The sequence below is a fragment of the Trichosurus vulpecula genome, assembly GCF_011100635.1.
Source record: "Trichosurus vulpecula isolate mTriVul1 chromosome X unlocalized genomic scaffold, mTriVul1.pri SUPER_X_unloc_1, whole genome shotgun sequence".
NCBI classification, from domain to species: domain Eukaryota; kingdom Metazoa; phylum Chordata; class Mammalia; order Diprotodontia; family Phalangeridae; genus Trichosurus; species Trichosurus vulpecula.
The window spans coordinates 7,699,189-7,720,001 of NW_023494377.1; the positions used below are offsets into that span (position 1 = coordinate 7,699,189).

Genomic DNA, 20,813 nt, shown 5'->3' on the forward strand with positions numbered 1-20,813 from the left:
ACCTCCGAATCTCTGCCACTTTCTCAGTTCTAAAGGCCCTGCTAATTCTGATTATGAGGTTCTAAGGCCTCCTCCAGTCAAGAAATTTGGATTTAATATTTCCCTCATGCTCAGACATTCTCAGTTCTAAGTTCTATATTCCTTCCCTAATAAAAAAAAATTCTGACCTTACGTTCAATTCCAAATCAGGACATTAAAAAGAAGGATTTAACTCTGAGCTAGGAAATCCTATATTCTAAGCTCTAGGATCTTCATTATTGCCTCTTGAATGGAACAGAAAGGGCAGACATTCATTATTTCAAGGATTGTTCCAAGAGCTGCCGTCTTGGGTTCTAAGGAGACACTCTAAAGCTATTTTAAAATTTTTATTAATTGGGTAATTATTACAATGCACATGGGACTTTCTCATACTCTGATTCTGAAAAGTCCTCTTTAGATCACCAATTTTTTTTCCATTGGTCCTCTTAGAGAAAGAAGGATGAACAACAAGGAAAACAACAGCCACAAACAGCAACAACAACAACTCTACGTTCATTTATCATTAACATCAAGAACAGTCTTAAGGACTTCTAGGGAACTGGATTGGTTTCAAAGTGCAGGGGTTGGGAGCTGTTGATGGTTCTTTTGGCTAGCCAAAAAATAGACACAGTACTCTCCCAACAACCATTTTCTTAGCGTGTTTAAAGATGTGCAATTTTTTAAACATCACCAATGTGTAACATCAATGTGTAATGTAAATCATTGGAATAATTGATTAATCTCAAACGAAAACTCTACCTCCAGGTAATGGCAAACATTATAGCCTATTAAGAAATGGTGATTTAGGCTCTCAGAATTCTCTCAGCTTTCACAGATGGTGATTTTTAAGACATTCTGAGATCTGACCTCTTGTGTTCTAAGTGGTCTCCTCTTTTTGATATCCCTTCTAAGTGCCCTCCAACTGTACCCTTTTGGCTGTTTGGTTGAGGATGGGAATTTTTTTAAAGCATCACCACTATGTAATATAAATTAAATTGTAATAAATGATTAATATCACACAAACAAATCTTGTTTTTTTTAAATTACCTAGGACTGGTAAACATATTGACAATTAAGAATACATTTGAAAATAAATTGCTATTTTCCATTCTTAAGGACACTTCTGGAGAAATGCATGTGGGCACTATGGATATACTGAGTTTGAAACATGTCTTTTTTTAATTCCTCTTTCTGTAACAAGTTTTTGTTTTGTTTTGCCAGAAAGACTCTAAATTATCATTAAAGGTAATATAAAAATAGCAGTCTTTACCAAAGAAGAAATTAATGGAATTATATTTCTTTCAATAAACTGGTGTTTTGGGGCTTTGGGTTTTTTTTTAACCTAGCCAAAAAATAATCAGTACTTCCATAATACCCTTTGACTGTGATGTTGAGGTTGTGAATTTTTTTTATTTAAAAGCATCACCTCTATGTAACTGGAATAAATGACCAATATCATATGAAAATCTATCTTCGTGGGTTTTTTACAAATTTTAACTAGAATTGGCCAATATTTTGACTCACTTACAAATATATATATGCATGTATATATATATATATATGAAAATAAATCATTATTATTTTTGTCAGTTTCCATTCTGAGGGCTCTTCCAGAGATGATGATTTATATTCCCAGAGCACTCCCTGCCATCACAGAAGGTAGTTTTTAGGGCACTCCAAGTTCTGATCTTTTGTCTTCTAAGGTCTTTCTTTCCTCTGAGCTCTCTTATTCTAAGATCTCTCCTCCCTCTCTCATTCTGTTCTCCATGGCTATTTCCATGCCTGACGTTTTGTGTGCTAAAATCCCATCATTTCTGACCATTTCTAAGCTCAGCCTCTGAATTTTTCTTTCTCCATTCTAAAATCTCTCCTAACTCTGATATTGAGGTTCCAAAGCCTCATCTACACCAGGATTTTGGAATCAACGTTTACGTGAAGCTTAGACACTATTACTTCGAAGTGTCTTCTCAGATCTGATATTCTGTTTCTCTGTCCAAACCAGGTTCTAACATTCAGACTGCAACTTCAGTCCTAATAGGGAAAGTCTGTATTCTATGTTCTCTGAGACCTCCAACATTCTTCCCCCCACCAAATCATCTAGAAGCCCAGGCATATGGTTTCTAAGGACACTTCCAGACTTGGAGCTCTAGCTTTTTAGGCTACAACCTCTTCAGATATAGGATGGTCCTTTTGTTGCTTTAACTTTTTCAATTCTATTGATTTCAATACATTTCCCTTCTGCTTTATCATTACAATGACTTCAAAGCACAAATCATGTTCCTTTTAATTCCGAGGATTTAACATCTACTTTTTTTCATGAAATCAGTTTAATTACTTACCTATTTTGCATATTTATTATTCATTTATTTCTAGCATTTAAAAAAATTGAGTTCCAAATTCTCTCCCTCTCTCAGCCCTCCCTCACCCACTGAGAAAGCAAGCAATATAATATCATTTATACATGTGAAATCTCACAGAACATATTTTCATATTATCTATATCACAGTAAAAAAAAGTTTTAGAAAAGAGAGAAAACTATACCTGCAGTCAGAGTTCATCATGAGTCCTTTGGAATTTCCTTTTAGAAGAATACTCCACAATTGTTATCATTAAGAGTAATATTGATTTTTGCCTTACCTGATGAATGGATTGCGGGGTATTACAAGTTTTTCTTCCCCTTCGTTTCTGTCCTTATTGTTTTCAGGGAAATGAAGTACGATCTTTCACCTTGCAAGATTGCGTGAGTGTTTGAAGACCTGGGTTTTCATTCAAACCATCAATGCTGTGCTGATACAAAATATATTGACATGAATGATTAAACTTCCCTAAAATGCAATGGCTCCTTGTTTCTTAAATTATCTGACTCTTCCCCATACTTTGGCCCACTGAGCACATAACCAAGCAACTTCCTTCTCAGCGACAATATTATGTGTTCCAGAACTGATGATTTACCATCTCCTGGCACCCCCAGCTCAGACGTTCTCTGCCTTCAAGGCCCCTCTGACTTCTGACATTCTGTGTTCTAAGGGCTCTCCTAGTTCTAATGGCCCTTGGTCTCCTACTTCTTCTGTCTTTCCCTGCTCTATGGATCCTACCAGTCCTGACCTTCTCTGCCCCAGGGTCCCACTGGCTCTGGAAATTTCTTTTTCTCAGGCCCTGGACATCACTCACTTGCTGTATTCTAAGGACCTTCCCTATGCTGTTAGGACAGCTTCTAGTGCCTTGTCTTGATTTTAGAAATTTCACACAGCTCAGATAATCCCTGTTCTAAGTGACCTCCTAGTTCTGATATTCTGACTTCTGTGTACATTCCAGGTTCTAACATTCAGAACCTACACTGCCCTATCAGCACTACCATGCTACATTCCAACCCCTCTTCGATCTCCAAACTTCTCCTTTAAAGGAATCCTTGAAGCCTGGGCACTCAATATTCTAAGAAACCTCCCAGTCCTGATATTTTATGGCCCAGGGCCTTACCCTGCTATAATCAGACAGGGTTTTTTCCCCCATTTTTGTAATATATACTTAACCAATACAAAGATTTTAAGAAATGGGGTCCTTTTAAACATAACACCTTATTTTGCCAAAATATACATTATATTTATTATTATATTGAGAAAACCCTTTTGGTTGTATGATTATGGATGTGAGATTTATTTTTAAAGCACCAAAAGCCAACTAAACTATATTAAATTGGAATAAGTTATAAATTTCAGAGAATCTATTTTTGTTTTTTAATTTACCTAAAACTAGCCTGTTTTGGCCCACTAAGAATATGTATTAAAATAAATCTTTACCTTTTATGATAATTTTCATTCTAAAGTCCTTACCAGAGCTGATGATTTATATTGTCAGAACCTTTCCAGTTATCACCTGCAAGGGTTTTTAGGACACTTCAAGTTCTGACTTTTCGTGTTCTAAGAGATCTTTTCTTCCTCACTTTTAAATTTAATCTTACCTCTCTCATTCTCTCAATGGCTCCTCCAAATCCTGTCATTCAGTGTGCTAAAATCCCACTGGTTCACCCAACTTCCATTGTCCACCTCTGAACATTTCCCACTCTCTCTGCTCTATCTCCCCCCACCCCAACTTGGACATTTCACCTTCAAAATCCTCATCCAGATCCCAATTCTGGATTTGAAATTTCCTTCAAGTTCTGACATTCTACGTTCTAAATGCCCACCCTCACCTAATATTCCAGCTTCACTTTCTATTCCAAATTGAGACATTAAGGGGCAGGAACTAACCCAAGTAAGAAATTCTGAATTATAAAGTCTGGGCCTCCTCCAACATCCCCCTTGAAAAACAGTAGGAAATACTACAGAACATTCAACATCCTAAAGTCTATCTCAGCCATGACACATTTTGTTCTAATTCTCCACCCTTGAAGGTTTTCTTTTTTAAGTTCATATGGATATTATAACAATGCACATATTGTTGGCCAATATGGTATATATGGGGAGATTATTTTGACTAGCCAAAAAATCAATAATTCTTTCACCTTACACTTTTGGCTGTGTAGTTGACAACATGAAATTTTTTAAAAAGGATCACAATTGTGTAATATAAAATAAATTGGATGAATGATAGCTCTCATACAAAAAAATCCACCTTCTTTAAATGATCTAGGGCAGGTTAATATTTTGGATGCTAAGAATATATAAGAAAATATACTGTTGTTGTTTATGATATTTTCACCCAGCAAAGGCCTATAAAAAAATCTCAGGACATGGAAGTCTGACTTTTGTGTCCTAAGATCTTTCTCTACTTGGAGGTCCCTTCACCTAAACACTCTCCTAAATCTCTCATTCTTTTCTCCATGGCTACTCCAAAAGGTTCCCATCCTATGCACTAAAATTCTCCTGTTTCCAAGAATTTCCATTATCAGCCCATGAACATCTGCCACTCTCTGCTCTTCTAGTCTGTCTGAATGTTGAGGGTTAGGAGAGATACCAGAGATACAGGAACCCGAAGACTAGAATTCCCAGATTAAGGGTCGAGGCTGTCTCGAATGAATTAATGATCTCAAGCATTCTTTAAATCAAGGTGGCAAAAACTTATTGTTATGCTTTTCAGTGGGCAAGAGTTCTCAGGGAACCTGCAACCTTAGAGGCCTACAGGTAAAGTTTATGTAGGTTATTCTATAGTAAAACTTGTGCCAAATATGTTAATTAGGTGACTCAGGGCGGGATTAGGGAATGGTTAAGGAGTGGTCAGTTCTTAAAGGAACATGCACTTTTGTATCTACTACGCAGGTATCTTACCCAGAGTTCACTGGGAAATAGCCCAAGGTGGGGGGCTACATGGAGGTGTGGTTTTAAGGCTAAAACATCACTAAGTCAACTAACATTCAGGGCTGCCTAGGAAATATCCAAGCCACTCCCATCAATGTCTTGTTAGACAAGATAAACAAAGGGAGTATACCTAAGTAGAAGTCTAGCATGCATATAATAGGTCAATGACTAGTAAATATCTCTATGACCCAGTACACAGCCAGTTCAGCCAGTACACAGTTGGTTCAAACTAATAAGTTCTATAGGTGCAGCTGGCTATTGTATCAGGAAGAGAGATAAATGTTTTGCTAGGCCATGCTGTCTGGTTTTGCTAGAGAGAAACTGCTGGGGCAGTGTTTTGAGGCTAGGGAGAGATATGATTTTGGAACTGGATGTGATTTTGGAACTGGGGTCCAAGCACAGGCACCTAAGGGAGAAATGTGATTTGGAATTGGGATCCAAGCACAGGCACCCAAGCACTGCATCATGAACAATGACATTTCTGTTTCTAAGGCCTCATCCAGCTCCAGATTATAAGTAATCCATTTCCATCAAGCTCAGATATTCTAGGTTCTAACTCAACTACCTGTTCAAAAATTCTTACTTCACATTCCACGCCAAAAGGTTTCAATCAGAGGTAGAACTTACAACAAAGTTGGGAACTGGATTCTAAGCTCTAAACAATCACTCACATGTCCCTTTGGATGGTACCTGGAATCTCAGCCATCCAGTATTCCGGGAACATTCATAGATATGACATTTTCAGATTTAAAGAAAACTCTCTTAAGAAATGGGGGGAGATGGGAGAGGGAGTGAGAGAAAATATTTTGACTGATATTTTTATTGGTTTATTTTTAAGAGCACTTTAATCTTTAATCTATTGATATACCGGTTTGCAAATGTAAGGCTATTTCCCTCCTGTGCAGATTTTTAAAGCATCATGTTTTCATGAACAAAAATAATTAATATTCTTTATCACTAATGCTAATATGAGTGGAGGTCTTTAGCACTGACAGAACTGCACAGAATTCCAAGATTTTCCTGTACATATTTTTTTTGTGGGGGGAGGCTTTCTTGGATTTTCTTTTTGGCTGGCCCAAAAATAAAAGTGTTTTGTGATGTTTTCATTTTAATCAGAAGTGGGAGTTAGAGCAAAGCTGGGGAATTCTGGATTTTAAGCTCTTGCCCAGCACTGAGGTGCCTCCTTGAATGGTACTTGGAAGCCCAGACATTATGTTTGAGGAAACTTCACAGATATAACATTTTCAGATCTAAAGGAACACACTCCTAAGATCAATGTTGGTGAGGATTTTTTTTGCTTAAGTTTATTTTATTAATTTTTAAAAGGCACTTCAGTATTGTCATACTATTGTTTTTGTTCGCACTAATATTAATATAAGTAGCAATTTTCCTCAATGATGGATCTGCATAGAGTTGCATTGGTCTTCTGTAAAGATTTTGGGGATTTTAAAGGGATTTTTATTGGCCAACCAAAAAATAAACTATTTTCATGATACCATTTTGGTTCTGTGGTTAAGAGTGTGAGATTTGGGGATGGGGGGTGGCAGGTTTCGCATCGCCAATACAGATTAAAAGTTAAATTGGAATATATGATGCATCTCATATGAAAAATCTACCTTCTTATTTAAATTAGCTAGAAGAGGTCAATACATGAGCCAATATATGAGAATACATCGATGCCAATTATGGGATTTTAAATTCGAAGGCTCATGTCTGAGGCCATGATTTATTAACTATGAGTAATCATACGTGGTGATTTTTAGTACATTTTAAGATCTGACCTTTGGAGGTGTAAATGATCCTTTGTCTCTGATGTCCCTTTTCTAAGTGGTCTCCTACATCTTTTGTTCTTTTCACCATGACTACCACACAGAGCTCATATTCTATGTGTTAAAATTCTCCTGTTTCTAACAATTTACATTCTCAACCCCTGAATATCTCCAATTCTCCCTCTTCTAGTCTCTTCCAACACTGACATTTCTCTTTCTAAAGCTTCATCCACATCACTATCCTAGATTATAAATTTCCATCAAGCTCAGATATTCTTGGATCTAACTGAACTGTCTGTCCACAAATTGTGGGTTCGCTTTCCACACCAAAATATTTTAATCAGAGGTGGTAGTTAGAAAAAGATGGGAAATTTTGGATTCTAAGTTCTTGCCTACCACTGACTTGCCCTAATGAATGGTACCTGGAAGTTCAGACATTCAGTATTCTACAAATCTTAACAGATTTAACATTTTTCGGAGTTCAACGTACACGATCCTAAGTTTTATATATAGTTCTATTGCCTAAGTTTTTTATTGGTTTATTTTGAAAAGACACTTGAATCTTACTGATATAGTGATTTCCAAATGTACAGTTATTCCCCGCATATGTGCTGATTCTATAGAATCATGTTTTCATGGCCCAAAATACTCAATATTCATTATCACTAATACTAATATGAGTAGGGATCTTTATCACTGGTGGAACTGCAAAGAATTGCATTGGTTTTCCTGCACAAATTTTGGAAGTTTTTAGGGGGATTTCTTGGTTGACCCCAAAATAAATAGTGTTTTCATGACACAACTTGTCTGTGTGACAAAAGATATGAGTCACTTTTTTTATCACCAATGCATATTAAAAGTTAAAGTGGAGCATGTGATTAATAGGAAAAATTGATCTTCTATTTGTAACTTCTTGTTATCTAGAAGTCACTATTTGGGCCTATGAAGAAAATATCTGAGAATACATTGATGATATTTCTGAGATTTTCAATTCAAAGGCACATACCCAAGGCCATGATTTATGAACTCAGAGGCATCATACAGGCTGATTTTGAGGACATTCCAAGATGTGACCTTTGGAGGTATAAGGGCTCTTTTGGCTCTTCTAAGTGTTGCCTTCACTAGGGCTACTCTGAAAGGCTCACATTCTATGTACTAATATCTTCCTGTCTCTAAAAATTTCCATTCTTGGTCCCTGAACATCTCCAACTCTTACTCTTCTAGTCTCTATGACTCTGACATTTTTTGTTTCTAAACCCTCATTCAGATCAGGATTCTAGATTATAAATTTCCATTAAGCTCAGATAGTCTTAGTTCTAATTCCACTACCTGTTCAAGAACTCTTACTTCATATTCCACATTAAAAATTTTCAATCAGAGATAGGACTTTCAACAAAACAGGGAAATTCTGGATTTGAAGCTCTCACCCACCACTGACGTGCCCTTGAATGATACCTGGAACATCAGCCATTCAGTGTTCTTTGGACATTCACAAATATGCCATTTTGATATCTAAAAGAACACCTTCTTAAGATCTATATAGTATTTTGCCTAATTTTTACTGGTTTATTTTGAAAAGGCATTTGAATCTCACTGATGCACAGATTCCCAAATATAATGCTATCCCCTTGTGCATGCCAATTTTATAGCACCATGTTTTCATGGCCAAAAATACTCAAGATTCATTATCATTAATACTAATACAAATAAAGGTTTTTATCAAGGATAAAATTGCAAAGAATTACATTGGTTTTCCTGTATAGATTGTGGGAGTTTTCATGGCTGGCCCAAAAAAAAAAACAGTGTTTTCCTGATGCCATTATGGCTCTGTGGTTAAGGATATGATTTTTATTCTTTTCATTGCCACTGCATATTATAAGTTAAGCTGGAATATTTGATTGATCTCATATAAAAAATCAACCTTCTTTCTGTTGAAATTACCAAGAAGAGGTCAATATTTTGGCCAACTAAGAATAAATATGAGAACTGATGTCACTTATATGATTTTCAATTTTAAGGCCTATACCTAAGGCATCATACATGGTCACACCTTCAGTATATTCCAAGATCTGACCTTTGGTGGTGTAAAGGTTTTTTTGGCTCTGAAATCTCTTCTTACCATTTTGCTATTTCTCCTTTTTTCACCTTGGCTTCTCAGAAAGGCTCACATTCTATGTGATAAAATCCTCCTATTTCTAACAATGTCCTTTCTCAGCCCCTAAACATCTTCAACTCCCCTAATCCCTCCCAACACAGACATTTCTATTTCTAAACCCTCATTCAGATCAGAATTCTAAATTATAAATTTCCATCAAGCTCAGACATTGTAGGTTCTAACACAACTATCTCCTTAAGAATTCTGACTTCGAAAAAAATAAATGAAAAAGAAGTCTGACATCACATTCCATGAAAAAATATTTTAATCAGAAATTCAAGTTAGAAAATGGCTGGAAAATCCTGGATTCTAAGTTTTTGCCCACTATCACCTTGTGCCCTTGAATGGTACCAGAAATCTGAGACATTATGTGTTCTAGCAATCTTCATAGATACAACATTTTCAGAGCTAAAGGAATGCAGTCCTAAGATTTACAGGGTCTTTCGGGGCTTAAGTTTATTTTCATGTTTTATTTTTTAAAAATACTTGAATATTGCTCATATAGTGATTTCCAAATATAAGTGTATTTTTGTTATAAAACCCAATTTTGTAAAAAAATAGTTTTACTCGGGAAAAAATGTTCAATGTTCTTTATCACTAATACTAATGTTAGTAGTGATCTTTCTCAATGATGGAACTATGCAGAATAGTACTGACTTTCCTATAAAGATTTTGTGGGTTTGAATAGGGAATTTTTTGGCTTGCCAAAAAATAAACTATTTGTATGATTCCCTTTTGGCTGTGTGCTTAAGAATATGAGTTTGGGGGGGAGTATTTTCATTGATAATAAATATTAAAAGATAAATTGGAATATATGATGGATCTCATATGAAAAATTGACCGTATTACTGAAATTACTTATAAGAGGTCAATTTTTGGGCCAATTAAGAATATATATGAAAATATACTGATGCCATTTCTCAGGACTTCAGTGCTAAGGCCCATGCCTGAGACCATGATTTATGAACTTAGAGGCATCATACAGGCTGATTTTTAGGACATTCCAAGATGTGACCTTTGGAGGTATAAGGGCTCTTTTGGCTCTGATATCCTATCTTCTAAGTGTTCTCCTCCCTCTCTCATTCCTTTCACCATCACTACTCTTAAAGGCTCACATTCTTTGGTCTAAAATCTTCTTGTTTCTAACAATTCCCATTCTCAACCACTGAACATCTTCCACTCACTCGCTTCTAATCTCTTCCAGCACTGACATTTCTATTTCTACACTCTCATTCAGTTCTGGATCCTAAATTTTAAATTTTCATCAAGCTCAGATATTCTAGTTTCTAACTCAATTACCTGCTCAAGAATTATGACTTCACATTTCACTTTAAAATGTTTCAATCAGAGGTAAACCTTACAACAAAGTTGAGAAATTATGGATTCCAAGCTCTTACCCACAATTGACATGCTCCTGTGCATGGTACCTGGTTTGCCAGCCATTCAGTGTTCCTTCTTCACAAATATGTGGCTTTGAGATCTAAAGGAACGCCCTCTTAAGATCTATGTAATATTTTTTTTGCCTAATCTTTTTTATTGGTTTATTTTGAAAAGGCATTCAAATCTTCCCAATAAACTGATTTCCAGATATAACATTATCCCCTCATATGTTCTGATTATATAGCACTATGTTTTCATGGCCAAAAATACTCAGTATTCATTATCATCAATACCAACATGAATATAGACCCCTTATCAATGACCAAACTGCAAAGAATTGCATTGTAATTCATGGGTATTTTTTTGGCTAGCCCCAAAATAAAGTGTCTTCCTGATACCATTATGGCTCTGTGGTTAAAGATGTGAGTTTTATTTTTTTTCATTGCCAATGCATATTATAAGTTAAATTGGAATATTTGGTTGATCTCATACCAAAAATATTGACCTTTCATCTATTCAAATTACCAAGAAGAGGTCAGTATTTTGGCCAGCTAAGAATATATGTGAGCATACATCAATGTCACTTTTGTGATTTTCAATTCTAATGCCTATACCTTTGGCATCATACATGGTCAGTTTTAATACATTCCAAGATGTGACCTTTGGAGGTGTAAGGGCTCTGATATCCTTTCCTCTAAGTGTTCTCCTACCTTTCCCATTCACTTCACCATGGCTATTCTGAAAGGTTGACATCCTATGCAGTAAAATCCTCATTTTTTCCAAACAATTTCCATTCTCAGCCCCTGAACATCTCCAACTCTCCAGAGAAAGAACTACATGTAAAATTCATTTCAAAATATAAGTCTTGTCCTTTATAGGTTGTCTTTACAAAAGACCAAAAGACTCTATATTAATTATCAATTATAGTAATATCAGTTACAGTTCTAATCAAAGAAGGAATTAGATGGAATTGCATTTTTTCTGGTGTACATGTATTCTAGGTTTGTGCCATTTTTTAGGCCAGCCTTTCACTATATCCTTTTGGCCCTGTGGTTGAGAATGTCAGATTTTTTTTTAAATCACCGCTGGGCTGATACATATTAAAATGGAATAAATTATTAATCTCATATGGAAAATTTACTTTCTTCTTTTTTAAACTAGCATTGGCCAAAATTTTAGGACACTGAGAATATATATGGATATAAATTCTTGTAATTTATGAGATTTCCATTCTAAGCCCCTTCCAGATGATTTCTGTTCTCAGAGCCCTCCCAGCAATCAAATATGGTGGTTTTCAGGACACTTCAAGATCTGACCCTTTGTGTTCTAAGGGATCTCCTCTCTGTTGTAATCTCTTCTTCTAAGTGTTTTCCTACCTGTTTCATTCTTGTCTTCATAGCAAGTCCTAAGCCTGACACCCTGTGTGCTGAAATCCTATAACCTTTGATAAATTTCCGTTCTCTGACTCTAAACATTTCCAACTTTCTCTGTTCTATTTATTCACAATTCTATCATTGCGCCTTCTATAGCCATTTCAGCATTCTAGATTAGAAATTTCCTTCAAGCTCAGACATTCTTGGTTCTAAGTGCCTTCCCCAATCTAGTACTCTGGCTTTGCTTTCCATTACAAATTGGGACATTCAGAGGTGGGACTTACTTTTTAGTTCAGAGAAATTCTGTATTCTAAGCTCTCAAACACCTCCTACTTTCCTCTTTGAATGGTATCTGGCAGCCTAGATATTCAGTGTTTTAAGGACCTTCCAAGACATGTAATTTTTGGATCTAAAGAACTAACACTCCTGTGATCTATAAGTTTTTTTTAATTATTGGATTATTATTCTAATGCCTATGTGTCTTACTGATAAAAAGATTTCAAAACATGTTTCCTCCCTTATAAGTCCTCTATATGTAACAACTTGTTTTATGGCCAAAAATACTCTAGATCCATTATAATTAATAGATTTTATTATATTATATGCAATATATTATATATAATGCATATATATTATTAATACCAATAGAAGACTACCAAAGAAGGAGGTGCATGAAATTGTATTTTTCGTTGTGAAGGGTTTATTTTTTGTTTTTCTGGGGGCTTTTGGCTAGACAAAAAAAAAATTTACAGCCCTTTCATCATACACTTTTGGCTGTATGTTTGAGTAGGTGAGGTTTTTTTAAAGCCTCACTACTGGATTAATATATATTAAATTGGAATGAATTATTAAGATCATTTTAAAAATTCAACTTTCTCCTTGTTTTTTCATTTACCTAGAACTAGCCAATACCTTAGCACACTAAGAATATATGTGAAAAGAAATCCTTGCCATTTCTGACATTTTCCATTCTAAGGCCCCTTCCAGAGTAGATGATGTATGTTATCAGAGGCCTCCTAGCTATGGTATATGGAAGTTTTTAGGACACTCTGGATCTGAACTTTTGTGTTCTAATAGCTCTTGTCACTCTGATATCTCTTCTTCTAAGTGCTCTCCTGACTCTCTCACTCCCTTCTCCATGGGTTCTCCCAGACCTCACATTCTTTGTGCTAAAATCCCACCGCTTCTTACAACGTCCATTCTCAGCCTCTGAATGTCTCCCACTGTCTGTGTTCTAGTCTCTTCTAACACTAACATTCCAGCTCATCCAACATCATCCAGCTCAGGATTCTGGATTCAAGATTTTCTTCAAGTTCATACATTCTATGTTCTAATATCTAATGATCTAATACTCTGGGGCTTCACTTTACATTCCAATTTGGGACATTCAGATGTGAAACATACCTCCTAGCTAGGAAGTTCTATAGATAAGTTCTCAGCCATCACCCACTTTCCCCACTGAATGATACATGGAACTTTTGACATTTAGTGTTCTAAGTACCTTTTAAGACATGACATCTTTGAAGATAAAGAAACACCCTAACGATCTCTAAAGTTAATCTTTAAAATTTTTATTCATTGGATTATTAATACAATGCACATTGGTCTTCCTGATAGTATGATTTCAATTCCTAATATCCATTTGAGTCATGTCTATTATAAGCCCTCAGTACATAGCACTTTTTTATTTTTGTCTAAAAATAGTCTACATTCATTATTAGTAATAGTAACATCAATAGCATTCTTATCAAAAAAGAATTGCATGGAATTGCATTTTTTGGTGTGCAGAGTTTGGGGTTTGGGTCTTTTTTTGACTAGCCCAAAAATATACAGTATTTTCACCCTATCCTTTAGGCTGTGTCATTGAAGATGTGATATTTTTCTTTTAAAGTATCCCCAATGCAAAATATAAATTAAATTGGAATAAATGGTTTATTAACATATGAAAAATCTACCACCTTCTTATTTTCCAATTTACATAGAACTGGCCAATTTTTGCCCATTAAGAATATATATATGAAAATAAATCCTTGTCATTTCTATTTTTTTTCAATTCTAAGGCTGCTTCCAGAGCCAATGTTCTAAAAGCCCTCTAAGATATATACATATATAGAAGCTTTTAGGACATTCCAGGTCTGATCTTTTGTGTTCTAAGAGCAAGTCTTGCTTCAAGATCCCTTCTTTAAATGCTCTCTAAACTCTCTCATTCTCTTCTTTTTCTGCAGGGGGAAGGCAGGGCAATTGGGGTTAAGTGACTTGCCCAAGGTCACCCAGCTAGTAAATGTTTCAAGTGTCTGAGGGCGGATTTGAACTCAGGTACTCCTGACACCAGGGCTGGTGCTCTACTCACTGCACCACCTAGCTGCCCCTTCTCATTCTCTTCTCAATGGCTATTCTGAAACCAAATGTTCTGTGTGCTAAAATCCCAATGCTTCTTACAATTTTGATTATCAGCCTCTGAACACTGCCATCTCTCTGTCTCTCTGTCTCTCTGTCTCTCTCTCTCTCTCTCTCTCTCTCTTTCTCTCTCTCTGTCCCTCCTAGTCCTTCACAGTTTTGACTTTGTAGCTTCTACAGCCTAGTACAGCTCAGAATTCTGGATTTGAAATTTCCTTCAAGCTCAGATGTTCTAGGTTCTAAGTACCTTCCCCATCTGATATTCTGGCTTTGCTTCGTGTTCCAAACTGGGACATTTAGAGGTGGGACTTATAGTTAGGAAATTCTGTATTCTAAGCTCTACTTGAAAGGTACCTGGAAGTACTCCATGGCATTTAATGTTCTAAGAACTACCCCAGGCCTGACATATTTTGTTTGAAGGTCACCTTCTTTGGTCTAGAAGGGTTTCTTTAATTATTTATTTATTTGGATATTTTTTACTCTGCACGTGTATCTTCCCAATATAATGATTTCAAAGCATAAGTTCTGTTCCTTTGAAAGGCTCTGTACAGAACATTTTATTTGATAAAAAGATACTACATTTACTATGATTTATATAGTAATATTAGCAGTCTTTGTTAAAGAAGGAGAAACTGCATTTGTTTTGGTGAACAAGTTTTTGGTTTTCTGAGGTTTTTTGGCTAGCCATTAAATAGACCATTCTTTCACCAGACCCTTTTGGTGGTGTGGTTGAGGATATGAGATGTATTTTGGAATGTATGACCACTGGGCTAACATAAATTAAAATGAAAAAAAAATATCTTAACAAAAAAAATCTACTTTCTTCTTATTTTTTAAATTATCTAGAAATGGCCAATATATTGGCCCACTAAAAATATATATACAAAATTAATCCTAATATATAGGAAAATAATCCTTGCCATTATGATTTTTTCCACAGTCCTAAAATCCAATCCAGAGCTGATGATTTATAATCTCAAAACCCTCCCAGGTATCACATATGGTCATTTTAAGGACACTCCAAGAGCTGACCTTTTATGTTCTAAAGGCTCTCTTTGCTCTGACATCCCTTCTGCTAAGTATTCTCTTAAATCTCTCATTTTCATCTCCATGGCTAACCCCAAGCCTGACATTCTGTATGCTAAAGTCCTACCACTTCTGATAATTTCCATTCTCAGTCTCTGAATATTTCCTACTCTCACTCTCTCTCTTCTAGTTCCTCCCAATACTGACATTCCATGTTTTACAGCCTCATCCAGCTTCAGAGTCTGGATTAGAAGTTTCCTTCTAACTCAGAGATTAATCTAATATTCTGGCTTCACTTTCCACTCCCAATCAGGCCATTTGGAGGTGAGACAACTCCCAAGTTAGTAAATCCTGTATTTTTGACTATTGGCCACTTCTAATTTTCTCCCTTGAATGGTACCTGGAAGCCCAGAAATTAAGTAGTCTAAGGGTCTTCCAAGACATAACATCTTTTTTTGGATCTAAGGAAACATGCTCACATCATGTATAAGGTTTTAGGTTTTTTCCAGGTTTATGATTATTGGATTATTATTACAATGCACATGGGTCTTAGTGTTATACTGATTTTGAAATATAAGTCATGTCCTTTATAAATATTTGGTACATGAAAACATGGATTTTGTCTAAAAATAATCTACATTAGTTATCATTCATAGTAATATCAGTAGCAGTCTTTACAAAAGAAGGAAGTACATGGAATTGCATTTGGTTCAGTGTATAGGTTTTGGGGGTTTTGAGGGTGGGAGTTGACTAGCCAAGAATAGGCAAAACTACCACCATACCTTTTATAATTTTGTAGTCAAAGATGTCAGCTTTTCTTTTTAAAGCATCACCTTTGGGTTAGTATATATTAAATTAGAATAAATTATTAATATCATACAAAAAAAATCTGTTTTCTTCTTTTTTTTAACTAGAACTGGTCAATATTTGAGCCCACTAAGAATATATATGAAAATAAATCCTTGCCCTTTTTGGTATTTTCAACTCTAAGGTGCTATCACATAGGGTAGTTTTGATCACAGACCCAGATCTGACATTTTGTGTTCTGAGTGGTTTCTTTGCTCTGATGTTCCTTCGAAGGGCTCTCCTCCCTCTCTCATTCCCTTCTTCGTAGCTGCTCCTGAGCCTGACATTCAGTGTGCTGAAATCTCACTGCTTCTGACCATTTCCATTCTCAGCTGCTAAATGTCTCCATCTCTCTCTTATCTAATCCCTCCCAACACTGACATTCCAGCTTCTCCTGCCTAATCCAGCTCTGGATTCTGGATTGAAAATTTCTCCAAGCTCAGACAACCTAGGTTCTGCATGCCCTCCCTGCTCAAATATTCTGGGGATTCACTTTCCACTCCAAATTGGGACATTTAGAAATAAAACTTGCCTCCTTGCTAGGAAATTCAGCATTCTAAACTCTCAGTCACCTCCAAAATTTCCACTTCAAAGGTCCTTGGAAGTATTGCATAACAGTCAATGGTCTAAGGACCTTCCCAGCTGTGACATATTTTGTTCAAAGGCTCCACCCAATGAAAGTTTAATTTTTAATTTTGTATTGGTTTGAAAATTATTACAATTCAAATATGTGTTGCTGACATAATAATTTCAAAATATATATTGTATCTCTTTGCAATCCACTGTGTGAAAACCCTTATTCATTTGCCTAAAAGACTGTATTGTTTGTCATTAATAATACCAATAGTGGGCTTTACCAGAGAAAGACCTACATGAAATTGCATTTGTATCAGTGTGAAGGTTTTGGGGTTTTGGAGGTTTTATGGCTTGCCGCAAAATCGACAATACTTTTACCATACCCCGGTGGTTGTATAATTGAGGATGTGACATTTTTAAAAGCTTCATCACTATTTAATATAAATTAAATTGGAATAAATAAATTATCTCATACAAAAAATGACCTTATTTGTTCATTTACCTAGAACTGGCTGATATTTTGGCCAACAAAGAATACAAATGAAAATAAAGTAAATGAAATAAAAATAAAGGAAAATAAAACTATCCTTGCCATTTAGATATTTTCCATTCTGAGGCCCATTCCAGAGCAAATGCTTTATATTCTCAGAGCCCTCCCAGCTATGGCATATGGAAATTTTTTTTGGAAAATCCAATTCTGAACTTCTGTGTCCTAACAGCTCTCCTTGCTCTGATATCATGTCTTCTATGTACTCTCATAACTCTCCCATTTAGGCCTGATATTCTGAGGGCTAAAATCCAATGCCTTGTGATAATTTCCATTCTCAGCCTTGGAACATCTTCCATTCTGTCTTATCTAGTCCCTCACAATTCTAACATTCATGCTTCTACAGCCTCATCCAGATCAGGATTCTGGATTTGAAATTTCCTTCAAGCTCAGAAATTCTAGACCAGGGGTGGGGAACCTGCAGCCTCTAGGCTATATGTGGCCTTCTAGGTCCTCAAGTCAAGCCCTTTGACTGAATCCAAACTTCACAGAACAAATCCCGTTAATAAAAGGTTTTGTTCTGTAAAACTTGGACTCAGACAAAAGGCTTCATTCAAGAACCTAGAAGGCCACATGTGGCCTCAAGGCTGCGGGTTCCCCACTCCTGTAATCTAAGGACTTTCCCAGCTTGGACAAATTTGGTTTGAAGGCTGCACCCTTCTCCCTGTCTAGAAGAACTTTTATTTTTTTTAATTTGGATATTATTAAAATATACATGTGTCTTGCCAGTAAAATAATCTCAAATATAAGTTGTATTTCCTTGAAATCCTCTCTATGGAGTACTTTATTTGCCCCAAAACTCTACAGTGATTATTGTTAATAAAAATGACAATAGCATTTGTTACCAAAGAAGGAACTGTGTGGAATTGCATTTGATTTGATGTGAAAGTTTTTTTTCTTTTTCTGAGTTTTTCTGACTGGCCAAAAAATAGACAGTATTTTCAGTATAACCTTTGGGCTGTGTGATTGAGAATGTGAGATTTTTTTGTTAAGTCTCAACGATGTATAAGATTAATTAAAATAGAAAAAATGATTAATGTCATATGAAAAATCTACTTTATTTTCTCATTTACCTACAACTGGTCAATATTTTTGGGGCCACTAAAATATGTAAGAAAATATATCCATTTAGGAGATTTTCCATTCTGAGACTCCTTCCAGAGCAGATGGTTTCTGTTCTCAGAGCCTTCCCAATTATGGCCTATGAAATTGTTTTGGACAGTTCAGGTCTGACCTTTTGTGTTGTAAGGTCTCTCCTTGCTTTGCTATCCCTTCTTCAAAGGGCTCTTCCCCCTTCTCATTCTCTTCTCCCTGGCTTTTCCCATGCCTGACAATCTGTGGGCTAAAGTCCTCCAGCTTCTGACAATTTCCATTCTCAGCTCCTGAAACATCCCTCACTTTCTCTGTCCTTATCCCTCCCAATACTGACATTCTAGCTCCTACAACCTCATCCTGCTGTGGATTCTGGTTTAGAAATTTCATTCAAGCCCAGTCATTTGAGATATTATGAGCTCTCTCGGCTGTAATACTTTGGCTCCACTTTCCACTGAAAATGGCAACATTCAGTGGACAGATTTGCTTTGGCAACATCCAACTTGCCTCTTTGAAAAGTACCTGGAAGTACTCCATAACAATTAATGTTCTAATGACATTCCTAGTTTTGACATTTGGGGATTTAAGGCTGCTTTCTCCTATGATTTATAAGGTTTTTTCACCTTTTATTTACTAACTTATTATTATTACATTTTTAATTATTACATGTTTAATGATATAGTGATTTTGAAACATAAGTCATGTGTTTTTTAAGTCCTCTCTATGTAACACCTAATTTTCATGGCCAAAACGACTTTATTCATTCTCATGAATAGTAATATCAATGAGTCTTTACAAAAGAATGAATTGCATGGAATTGTGTTTGTTTTAGTGTACAGGGTTTTATTTGTTTTTTTTTTTGGTGGTGGGGGGGAGAGTTAAGATGGCCAAAAAATAAGCAGTATTTTCGCCATAATGCAGTTGAATATGTCAGATTTTCTTAAGTATCAGCACCCTGTAATATAAATTAAACTGGAATAAAGAGTTGATCTCATACCAAAAAAATCCATCTTTCTCTTGTTTTCTGAATTACCTAGAAATGGCCAATATTTGGGCCTACTATAAATATATATCAAAATTAATCCATGCCATTTGTGAATTTTGCATTCTAAGGTGCCTTCCAGAGCAGAAGATTTATATATTCAGAGCCTCCTTGGCTATTGCATATGTTGTTTTTAGTACACTCCAATATCTGACCATTTGTGTTTTCGGGGCTTTGATATTCCTCCTTCTAAATGCTCTGTTTCCTCTCTCCTTCTCTTCTCCATGACTATTCCCAAGCCTGACATTCTACATGTTCAAATCCTACTGCTTGTGACCCTTTCCATTCTTGGCCTCTGAACATCTCTCATGCTATTCCAGTCACTAATCATGCAAAACATATTTCCATATTAGCCATGTTGCAAATAAAGCAAAAAGGGCAAGAAAAATAAAGTGGAAAAAATTATTATTTTTAAGATCTCATCTATTCCAGTTTTCCAAATTGAATGGTACCTGGAAGCCCAGACATTCAGTATTATAAGGATCTTCCAAGGCATGACATTTTGGGGTCCAAGGAAACACCCTTCCATGATATGTATTTTAAGTTTTTATTTGTGGGATTATTATTTCCATAATGTACATGTATCTTACTGATATGATTTCAAATCATAAGTGTTATTCCTCATAAAGCCTCTATGGATCAGCTTGGTTTTGTGGCCAAAAACACTCTTTATTTCTTATTATTAATAGCAGTCTTTACCAAAGAAGAAACTTCATGGAATTGTTTTTGAGTTGGTGTGCAGATTTTCAGGGTTCTTTCTTGGGGGAGGGGGCATTGGCTAAACAAAATACAGTCCTTTCTATAATATCTTTTTGGCCATGTTGTTTAAGATGTGAGATTTCTTTATCAAGCATCTCTAGCAGGATAATATATTAAACTGAAATAAATTATCAGTTATACAAAAATCTGCTTCTTTTAAAAAATTTATTATTATGATTGGCCAACATTTAGAACCACTAATAATATATATGGAAGATTATTGGCCAACATTTAGGACCACTAAGAATATATATGGAAGATGGCAGAGTAGCAGAAGCACTGCAGCCAGGTTCTCCCAACATTCTCCTCCAAACAACTACTAAATAATGCCTCAAAATGAATTCCGGGGTGGCAGAGTCAACAAAATGTCGGGGTGAGACAGTGTTTCACCTGAAGACAACTCAGGAGGTCAAAAGGAAATGTCAGTGACACTGACATATGAGTTGGCCCAGAGTGCATGTGGGGCAATACCAATGGTTGGCCTTGGAGATTTTTGTATGACTGATAATTTATTTCAGTTTAAAGGAAAACTGCCCTAA

The 20,813-nt window shown here is 35.8% G+C and overlaps 1 long non-coding RNA gene across 1 annotated transcript in view; it reads right to left on the reverse strand.

The window, feature by feature from the left end:
* LOC118833060 overlaps positions 1–20,813 on the reverse strand; it is a 66,631-nt gene that overhangs the window by 11,294 nt on the left and 34,524 nt on the right. Inside the window, exon 3 of the long non-coding RNA XR_005009277.1 lies at positions 2,656–2,805. This is a non-coding gene — a long non-coding RNA (uncharacterized LOC118833060). The remainder of the gene's footprint in view (positions 1–2,655; positions 2,806–20,813) is intronic.